Source organism: Salmo trutta, chromosome 13 (assembly GCF_901001165.1).
Source record: "Salmo trutta chromosome 13, fSalTru1.1, whole genome shotgun sequence".
Classification (NCBI taxonomy): domain Eukaryota; kingdom Metazoa; phylum Chordata; class Actinopteri; order Salmoniformes; family Salmonidae; genus Salmo; species Salmo trutta.
This window is the reverse complement of record NC_042969.1, coordinates 43688635-43700009: the sequence shown is the minus strand read 5'-3', so window position 1 is coordinate 43700009 and position 11375 is coordinate 43688635. Positions and strand designations below refer to the sequence as shown.

Sequence of the window (11375 nt, the reverse complement as noted above, 5' to 3'; positions counted from 1 at the left end):
CTGTAATTTTCATCATAGGTACACTTCAACTATGACAGACAAAATGAGAAGGAAAAAAAAAAAAAAAAAAAAAATCAGGAAAATCACATTGTAGGATTTTTTATGAATTTATTTGCAAATTATGGTGGAAAATAAGTATTTGGTCAATAACAAAAGTTTATCTCAATACTTTGTTATATACCCTTTGTTGGCAATGACACAGGTCAAACGTTTTCTGTAAGTCTTCACAAGGTTTTCACACACTGTTGCTGGTATTTTGGCCCATTCCTCCATGCAGATCTCCTCTAGAGCAGTGATGTTTTGGGGCTGTCGCTGGGCAACACGGACTTTCAACTCCCTCCAAAGATTTTCTATGGGGTTGAGATCTGGAGACTGGCTAGGCCACTCCAGGACCTTGAAATGCTTCTTACGAAGCCACTCCTTTGTTGCCCGGGCGGTGTGTTTGGGATCATTGTCATGCTGAAAGACCCAGCCACATTTCATCTTCAATGCCCTTGCTGATGGAAGGAGGTTTTCACTCAAAATCTCACGATACATGGCCCCATTCATTCTTTCCTTTACACGGATCAGTCGTCCTGGTCCCTTTGCAGAAAAACAGCCCCAAAGCATGATGTTTCCACCCCCATGCTTCACAGTAGGTATGGTGTTCTTTGGATGCAACTCAGCATTCTTTGTCCTCCAAACACGACGAGTTGAATTTTTACCAAAAAGTTCTATTTTGGTTTCATCTGACCATATGACATTCTCCCAATCCTCTTCTGGATCATCCAAATGCTCTCTAGCAAACTTCAGACGGGCCTGGACATGTACTGGCTTAAGCAGGGGGACACGTCTGGCACTGCAGGATTTGAGTCCCTGGCGGCGTAGTGTGTTACTGATGGTAGGCTTTGTTACTTTGGTCCCAGCTCTCTGCAGGTCATTCACTAGGTCACCCGTGTGGTTCTGGGATTTTTGCTCACCGTTCTTGTGATCATTTTGAGCCCCAGATCGAGGGAGATTATCAGTGGTCTTGTATGTCTTCCATTTCCTAATAATTGCTCCCACAGTTGATTTCTTCAAACCAAGCTGCTTACCTATTGCAGATTCAGTCTTCCCAGCCTGGTGCAGGTCTACAATTTTGTTTCTGGTGTCCTTTGACAGCTCTTTGGTCTTGGCCATAGTGGAGTTTGGAGTGTGACTGTTTGAGGTTGTGGACAGGTGTCTTTTATACTGATAACAAGTTCAAACAGGTGCCATTAATACAGGTAACGAGTGGAGGACAGAGGAGCCTCTTAAAGAAGAAGTTACAGGTCTGTGAGAGCCAGAAATCTTGCTTGTTTGTAGGTGACCAAATACTTATTTTCCACCATAATTTGCAAATACATTCATTAAAAATCCTACAATGTGATTTTCTGGATTTTTTTTTCTCATTTTGTCTGTCATAGTTGACATGTACCTATGATGAAAATTACAGGCCTCTCTCATCTTTTTAAGTGGGAGAACTTGCACAATTGGTGGCTGACTAAATACTTTTTTGCCCCACTGTATCCAAGTGAGACTATGAGGACCTTGGGGATCAGATTTACCATTATACACATTGATCAAATGTATAACAGACAGACACTGCTCAAAAGGAGTTGTTTGTGATATCTACACTCATTTGCAACTTTATTAGGTTCACCACCCTATTCACAAAAATAAGTTGCTCCTACATACACCAAGTCCCGTGGTCTTGGCTTGCTAGACACTAAAGCATGCTTTAAAACTTTAGAATGTGCAAAATGACAGCTGTCTTTCTGGACGTTTTAAAAGGTTTGCAAAAAGTTCTTTCTGCAAGGAATGTGAATTGAAAGGGATATGGTAATACCTATGTAGGTGACGTAGTTTCTCTGCTGGTATAATGGGTATAATGTGTGGTAGTTGCACACCTCCCTGCTGAATTATGTAGAGCTGATTTGGGCTAGTTGATATTTTTTTCCAGATCTTTTGTGAAAAAACACATTTCACGTAGGCTTTGTGATAGCAGTTTGAGAAAGAGAGCAACTAGCATAGGGACATCCTGGTTGTGAAGTCCTAGTTTTTAATGGTTAGTGGCAGTAGATTGCAGAGGGGTTCACATACAGTTCAGAGGAAAATCATAATGTATACATTTAGCCCAAAAACAAAACATGTGCCGTCCACTTCTTATATTTTTCTTTTTTTTTGTTATCCACCCTCTGGTGTCTTTCAATACCCATGCTAATAGTTTGGGATCACTTAGAAATTCTTGTTTCTGAAAGAAAATGAATTTCTTTTGTCCATTTAAAATAACATCAAATTGATCAGAAATACAGCGTAGACATTGTTAACGTTGTAAATTACTATTGTAGCTAGAAACGGCTGATTTTTAATGGAATATCTTCATAGGTGTACAGAGGCCCATTATCAGCAACCATCATTCTTGTGTTCCAATGGCACGTTGTGTTAGTTAATCCAAGTTTATCATTTTAAAAGGCTAACTGATCATAAGAAAACCCTTTTGCAATTATGTTAACCTAGATGAAAACAGTTGTTCTGATTAAAGAAGCAATAAAACTGGCCTTCTTTAGACTAGTTGAGTATCTGGAGCATCAGCATTTGTGGGTTCGATTACAGGCTAAAAATGGCCAGAAACAAATAACTTTCTTCTATTCTTGTTCTGAGAAATTAAGGCTATTCCACGCGAGAAATTGCCAAGAAACTGACGATCTCGTACAAAGCTGTGTGATCTCGTACAAAGCCATTCACAGAACAGCGCAAACTGTCTCTAACCAGAATAAAAAGAGGAGTGGGAGGCCCCCGTACACAACTAGGCAAGAGCACAAGTACATTAGAGTGTCTAGTTTGAGAAACAGACGCCTCACAAGTCCTCAACTAGCAGCTTCATTAAATAGTACCTGCAAAACACCAGTCTCAACATCAACAGTGAAGAGGCGACTCTGGGATGCTGGCCTTCTAGGCAGAGTTGCAAAGAAAAAGCCATATCTCTGGCCAGTATCTATGCTCTTTTGCCCATCTTAATCTTCTCTTTTTATTGGCCAGTCTGAGATATGGCTTTATCTTTGCAACTCTGCCTAGAAGGCCAGCATCCAGGATTTTTACAATTTTAAATGGCTTTTGGCGAATGTTTGTTGAATGTCTGTTGAATGTCTGAATGTGTGAATATCAAACCAACATTACCTCGGTACTCCGGAGCTCCAGTCACCTTTCAAAACGGTCACCAATATTTACTCTTGAACTCCCAATATCTTGTTGTTGTTTTTGTTTTTTTCCCCTTCGGTTGATAGTGACACTGAAAATATTGGGTAGCCAGGCATTTGTCTGCCATTTGATCAGATTACTACGAAGACGTTTGCTGCTTTGTGCCAGGGAGCTGTCTTGTGAGAACAATGATTCCGATATAGCCTTGCTGTGTACATCTGATGCAAACACATTCCATTGATTTGTTTTGTCACCCTAACATAACAAATAATTAATATAAACAAACTGATATAGCATATTTCGAACTGACACTTACTGAGTCTGGCTTTAATGTTTCATTTTTTTTTTCTGTAATACTACTAGCCACCTAGCAATTTCAAGAAGTTGGCTTTAGCTAGCCCATATACTGTAGGTTCCCAATCTCCCAACCTCATAACTAGCTACCAAGAAACTACTTCAAGCTATCAATCAAGTTATAGTAGCTAGCTTGTCTAACTATCTTAGCTGGCATGCCTGCTGGCAAGCTTGGAAGACTTTAGAAAAGCAAGCAATTACTAAATAAGACTCACATTCCTTTCAATCTTTTACCCAGATTTGAGCACAGATACAGAGAAGCATATTTAGTTGTTTTTTTCGCAAGTCAGGATGATACAGACAGCTCAAGAGGTATGCTTATTATGCAGATAAATATATACAGTTGAAGTCGGGATATTTACATACACCTTAGCGAAATACATTTAACCTCAGTTTCACAATTCCTGACATTTAATCCTAATAAACATTCCCTGTCTTAGGTCAGTTAGGAACACCACTTTATTTTAAGAATGTGAAATGTCAGAATAATAGTAGAGATAATTATTTCTTTCAGCTTTTATTTCTTTCATCACATTCCCAGTGGGTCAAAAGTTTACATACAATCAATTAGTATTTGGTAGCATTTCCCTTAAATTGTTTAACTTGGGTCAAACAATTTGGGCAGCCCTTAACAAGCTTCCCACAATAAGTTGGGTGAATTTTGGCTCATTCCTCCTGAGCTGGTGCAACTGAGTCAGGTTTGTAGGCATCCTTGCTCGCACACACTTTTTCAGTTCTGCCCACAAATTTTCTTTTGGATTCAGGTCAGGGCTTTGTGATGGCCACTCCAATACCTTGACTTTGTTGTCTTTAAACCATTTTGCCACAACTTTGGAAGTATGCTTGGAGTCATTGTCCATTTGGAAGACCCATTTGCGACCAAGATTTAACTTCCTGACTGATGTCTTGAGATGTCGCTTCAATATATCCACATAATTTTCCTGCCTCATGATGCCATCTATTTTGTGAAGTGCACCAGTCCCTCCTGCAGCAAAGCACCCCCACAACATGATGCTGCCACCCCTGTGCTTCACAGTTGGGATGGTGTTCTTCAGCTTGCAAGCCTCCCCTTTTTCCTCCAAACATAACGATGGTCATTATGGCCAAACAATTCTATTTGTTTCATCAGACCAGAGGACATTTCTCCAAAAAGTACGATCTTTGTCCCGATGTGCAGTTGCAAACCGTAGTCTGGCTTTTTTATGGCGGTTTTGGAGCAGTGGCTTCTTCCTTGCTGAGCGGCCTTTCAGGTTATGTCAATATAGGACTCGTTTTACTGTGGATATAGATACTTTTGTACCCGTTTCCTCCAGCATCTTCACAAGGTCTTTTGCTGTTGTTCTGGGATTGATTTGCAGTTTTCGCACCAAAGTACAGTCATCAGTAGGAGACAGAACGTGTCTCCTTCCTGGCCAGAACTCATTCCTGAGCGGTATGACAGCTGTGTGGTCCCATGGCATTTATACTTGAGTACTATTGTTTGTACAGATGAATGTGGTATCTTCAGGCGTTTGGAAATTGCTCCCAAGGATAAACCAGACTTGTGGAGGTCTTGGCTGATTTCTTTTGATTTTCCCATGATGTCAAGCAAAGAGGCACTGAGTTTGAAGGTAGGCCTATAAATACATCCACAGGTACACCTCCAATTGACTCAAACGATGTCAGTTAGCCTATCAGAAGTTTCTAAAGCCATGACATCATTTTCTGGAATTTTCAAGCTGTTTAAAGGCAGTCAACTTAGTGTATGTAAACTTCTGACCCACTGGAATTGTGATACAGTGTATTATAAGTGAAATAATCTGTCTGTACACAATTGTTGGAAAAATTACTTGTGTCATGCACAACCGACTTGCCAAAACTATTGTTTGTTAACAAGACATTTGTGGAGTGGTTGAAAAACAAGTTTTAATGACTCCAACCTAGGTGCATGTAAACTTCCGACTTCAACTGTATATATTTTTTTTACATAGAATTGTTGATTATGGCTCTAGACTGCAGGAAAAAGCTGGCCAATAGAGTTTTTCCTGGTCAGGTCATATGCACATGCACAGGAAAAAATCCTAATAAGGTGGATTACAATAAACTGTAGCAAGTAGTGGATGAAACATTGTAACAGACTGACAATAGTACATACTATGTAAACTATCTTAATTTGAACAGTTTCTTACAGCAGGAAATGTGAATTATTGTGTGGATTATAATTCATGGACATTTTTGTCAGGATAAATCAAGTCTGACACTTAAGTGGAAATTACCAACTTTTGAAGCCTTTTTAAACCTCTAATACACTACAATTTGCATTTCCTGCTGCACATGAAAATTCTTTGCATCAGCAGAGTGATCAAATTAAGATAGTAACGTTACATTGGAAGTAGTGGATGTGACACTGTAACAGACTGACAGTAGTTAGCAGTGGGTGTGACATTGTTCTGCGGAAGTTGACAGGCTGATGTGTTCTGTGTCTTTCAGTTCCCAGACAACCTGCTGTGCTCTGTGTGTCTGCGGCCGGCTCCATCTGATGTGGGCAAGGTGAGTAACACAGCCAGCAGCAGCCTTTGTACCGGAATTCATGTGGGCTGTACGGTATTCTAAATTCTCAACCTCTCTGTTCACAGCGCTGCGCTGTCAAGTTCGAAGTAAAGGCTTTCTGTGCCGAGAAAATTGAAAAGTGGTAAGCTCAGACTCAAACAAAACACACAAACCAAAGTACAGTCCATTTCTGGATACTGTTGAAGTATAATGTAGTTCCACCAGTCCCAATTAAAATACTATATTGTCTTTAGTTGCTCTGGATATTTGTATGTTCTGGTTTACTGCACTACAGGTCCAATTCATTTCATTTCAGAATCAAGTGTTGGACTGCATGACAGTTCTTCCCCAAGCCACCAGGCTACTGACCGTTGCTCTCGGTATCCCACAGGAGCTCTGTGCGTCTTGCCATCCGTAAGATCCAGTACACTCCGGAGGATAGTGAGACGACCTGTGAGTTCCTTATGTCGGACAAACCTCTGCACATGAAGGTCAGCCTGGAGAAAGAGGTCAGTTGTCCTTCAAAGAAACCCGTCAGTCAGCATCAGTTCCTCACCATGGGCTAGAATTGTAGGAGACAAACCTTTCAACATAGCAGAGTGACAGCAGCCCTGGAAACGCAAGGCTTAAAATAAAGAGCGTAGATCCAAAGTTCTATATCCACCAACTTTTCACATTTGTGTTTTTTCATCTGAAATTATTGCTTCTAGGTACCATCATGTGAGTTTAAATATTACTGTTCTCAGATTTTTTATTAAGAGATTTTAGATGTATTAAAATCTACCTACATGTACATATTACCTACATTACCTTGACTAACGCCTCACATTGACTCGGAACCGGTACCACCTGTATATAGCCACGTTAATGTTATTTTATTGTCTTACTTTCTTTTTACTTTGGTTTATTTTGTAAATATTTTCTTAACTTCAAATCAAATTGTATTTGTCACATGCGCCGAATACAACAGACCTTACAGTTAAATACTTACTTACAAGTCCATAACCAACAATGCAGTTTTAAGGAAAAAACTTTAAAAAGTAAGAGATAAGAAAAACAAATAATTAAAGGGCAGCAGTAAAAAACAATAGTGGGGCTATATACAGGGGGTACTGGTACAGAGTCAATGTGCGGGGGCACCGGTTAGTTGAGGTAATTGAGGTAATATGTACATGTAGGTAGAGTTATTAAAGTAACTATGCATAGATAATAACAGAGAGTAGCAGCAGTGTATAAGGGGGGGGGGGGGCAATGCAAATAGTCTGGGTAGTCATTTGACTAGATGTTCAGGCGTCAAATGGCTTACTGGTAGAAGCTGTTTAGAAGCCTCTTGGACCTAGACTTGGTGCTCCGGTATCGCTTGCCATGCAGTAGCAGAGAGAACGGTCTATGACTAGGGTGTCTGGAGTCTGACAATTTTTAGGGCCTTCCTCTGACACTGCCTGGTATAGAGGTCCTGGATGGCAGGAATCTTGGCCCCGGTGTTGTACTGGGCCGTACGCACTACCCTCTGTAGTGCCTTGCGGTCGGAGGCCGAGCAGTTGCCATACCAGGCAGTGATGCAACCAGTCAGGATGCTCCCGATGGTGCAGCTGTAAAACCTTTTGAGGATCTGAGGACCCATGCCAAATATTTTCAGTCACCTGAGGGGGAATAGGTTTTGTCGTGCCCTCTTCACGACTGTCTTGGTGTGCTTGGACCATGTTAGTTTGTTGGTGATGTGGACGCCAAGGAACTTGAAGCTCTCAACCTGCTCCACTACAGCCCCGTCGATGAGAATGGGGGCGTGCTCGTCCTCTTTTCCTGTAGTACACAATCATCACCTTTGTCTTGATCACGTTGAGGGAGAGGTTGTTGTCCTTGCACCACACGGTCAGGTCTCTGACCTCCTCCCTACAGCTGTCTCATCGTTGTCGGTGATCAGGCCTACCACTGTTGTGTCATCGGCAAACTTAATGATGGTGTTGGAGTCGTGCCTGGCCATGCAGTCATGAGTGAACAGGGAGTACAGGAGGAGACTGAGCATGCACCCCTGAGGGGCCCCAGTGTTGAGGATCAGCGTGGCGGATGTGTTGTTACCTACCCTTACCACCTGGGGGCGGCCCGTCAGGAAGTCCAGGATCCAGTTGCAGAGGTAGGTGTTTAGGTTTGAGCTTTGAGGCCACTATGGTGTTGAACGCTGAGCTGTAGTCAATGAATAGCATTCTCACATAGGTGTTCCTTTTGTCCAGGTGTGAATGGGCAGTGTGGAGTGCAGTAGAGATTGCATCATCTGTGGATCTGTTGGGGCAGTATGCAAATTGGAGTGGGTCGAGGGTTTTTGGGATAATGGTGTTGATGTGAGCCATGACCAGCCTTTCAAAGCATTTCATGGCTACAGATGTGAGTGCTATGTGTCGTTAGTCATTTAGGCAGGTTACCACAGAGTTCTTGGGCACAGGGACTATGGTGGTCTGCTTGAAACATGTTGGTATTATAGACTCAGACAGGCAGAGGTTGAAAATGTCAGTATAGACACTTGCCAGTTGGTCAGCGCATGCTCGGAGTACATGTCCTGGTAATCCGTCTGGCCCTGCGGCCTTGAGAATGTTGAGCTGTTTAAAGGTCTTACTCACATCAGCTGCGGAGAGCGTGATCACACAGTCGTCCGGAACAGCTGATGCTCTCATGCATGTTTCTAGTGTTACTTGCCTCGAAGCGAGCATAAAAGTTATTTAGCTCGTCTGGTAGGCTCGTGTCACTGGGCAGCTCTCGGCTGTGCTTCCCTTTGTAGTCTGTAATAGTTTGCAAGCCCTGCCACATCCGACAAGCATCGGAGCTGGTGTAGTATGATTCGATCTTAGTCCTGTATTGACGCTTTGATGGTTCGTCGGAGGGCATCGCGGAATTTCTTATTAGCTTCCAGGTTAGAGTCCTGCTCCTTGAAAGCGGCAGCTCTACCCTCTGTTGCCTGTAATCCATGGCTTCTGGTTGGGGTTCCATGGCTTCTGCATTGTTGGTTATGTGCTTGTAAGTAAGCATTTTACAGTAAGGACTACACCTGTTTTATTCGGCGATGTGACATTTTAATTTTATTTGAAAATGGGTATCGTTGCAAAACACTATATCCATTGTTTAAATAAGCTAAGGTGTGCGCAACATGCGGGCTGGATCCGGCAGAATCTTTTTTTTTGGGGGGGGGGGGGGGCTTGAATGTCTAAAACTAGATAATTTTTTTTATGTAGAAATTATAATGGACCTAATATGTTTTCAAATAACTGACATTTGTCAGGCCCGCAAATTGCTTTTGACAATCAAATTGGTCCTGAAAAACATCTGTGCGGCCCTCCATTGAATTTTGAATTCCCAATGTGGCCCTCGAGCCAAAATGATTGTCCACCCCTGGTTTGGCTGGAATGGAATGTTCATATCCTGTATATTTGACTGTGATCTGTGGTTGCCTCACCTAGCGATCTTAAGATGAATGGACTAACTGTAAGTCGCTCTGGATAAGAGCATCTGCTAAATGCCTAAAATGTTAAATGTTAATCATTTACATACAGATCTCATATTACTGTATTGATTCATTTTAAAATATATATACAGAACCAGTCAAAAGTTTGGACACACCTACTCATTCAAAGGTTTTCCTTTATTTGTATTAATTTCTACATTGTAGAATAATAGTGAAGACATCACAACCATGAAATAACACATATGGAATCATGTAGTAACCAAAAAAAGTGTTAAACAAATCAAAATGTATTTTATATTGGAGATCCTTCAAAGTAGCCACCCTTTGCTTTGATGACAGCTTTACACACTTTTGACATTCTCTCAACCAGCTTCATGAGGAATGAGTTTCCAACAGTCTTGAAGGAGTTCCCACATATGCTGAACACTTGTTGGCTGCTTTTCCTTCACTCTGCGGTCCAACTCATCCCAAACCATCTCAATTGGGTTGAGGTCGGGATATTGTGGAGGCCAGGTCATCTGATGCGACACAACATCATTCTCATTCTTGGTCTAATAGCCCTTACACAGCCTGGAGGTGTGTTTTGGTTCATTGTCCTGTTGAAAAACAAATGATAGTCCCATTAAGCACAAACCAGATGGGATGGCATATCGCTGCAGAATGCTATGGTAGCCATGCTGGTTAAGTTTGCCTTAAATTCTAAATAAATCACTGACAGTGTCACCAGCAAAGCACCATCACACCTCCTCCTCCATGCTTCACGGTGGGAACCACACAGGCGGAGATCATCCGTTCACCTACTATGCGTCTCACAAAGACATGGCGGTTGGAACCAAAAATCTCAAATTTGGACTCGTCCAGACCAAAGGACAGATTACCATCGGTCTAATGTCCATTGCTCGTGTTTCTTGGCCCAATCAAGTCACTTCTTCTTATTGGTGTCCTTTAGTAGTGGTTTCTTTGCAGAAATTCGACCATGAAGGCCTGATTCACACAGTCTCCTTTGTACAGTTCATGTTGAGGTGTGTCTGTTACTTGAACTGTGAAGCATTTGTTTTGGCTGCAATTTCTGAGGCTGGTAACTCTAATGAACGTGTCCTCTGCAGCAGAGGTAACTCTGGGTCTTCCTTTCCTGTGGCGGTCCTCATGAGTTTCATCATAGCGCTTGATGGTTTTGCGACTGCATTTGAACGTTCAAAGTTCTTGAAAAAAAATTCTGGATTGACTGATGTTCATGTCCTACATAAGGGACGTGAGTGGCATTTCCCGTATGGTTGATGAGGATCTCCATAATGCTAATGTAAGGTCCCTTACTAGACATCTGCAAGTGTTACTAAAATTGGCAGACATTCTCAGGTCGTCCCCCAGGGCCCGGTCTTCCGGGAAGTCATTAAATAAAGTCTCTCGGACATTTGTTTTCTGCGTTATAATTGTTTTACTTTTTGGTCATTTTTCTGCTGTGCCGGAAAATTTCACCAGATGGTGACTGGCTGTATATTGCAAATTGACAAAACATCACCAAATGGACATGGCCATTTCTCGTAAACGGAAACTTAAAGACTTAAAGACAAAACTCAGTGAGCACAGGTTTGGCCAAATGTACTTTTAGCCCAGAAACAAGATGAAGTCGAGGCCTCAACGATCTTTGAGTTAAATAATTGTTTTTCTTTTCAAAAAAGTTATAGATCCAGTTGCGGCTTGTTAAGGCGAATCTGTTAAGGCGGGATTCGGAGCTCTACGTGATTTCTATGATTTTCTGTACTCACACACAGTCAATGTGGAGTGACAGTGTGGGGCTTACAGACACACAGAGCCTGCAATAGTTACCGTCGTTCGAACC

The 11375-nt window shown here is 41.9% G+C and overlaps 1 long non-coding RNA gene across 1 annotated transcript; it reads left to right on the top strand.

Moving 5' to 3' along the window:
* The first annotated feature begins 6040 nt into the window (after positions 1 to 6040).
* Positions 6041 to 6466, top strand: LOC115205821 (uncharacterized). Its single transcript, XR_003880684.1, has 3 exons — positions 6041 to 6081; positions 6168 to 6223; positions 6398 to 6466. It is a non-coding gene; the product is annotated as an uncharacterized LOC115205821 (long non-coding RNA).
* Positions 6467 to 11375: the final 4909 nt, after the last annotated feature.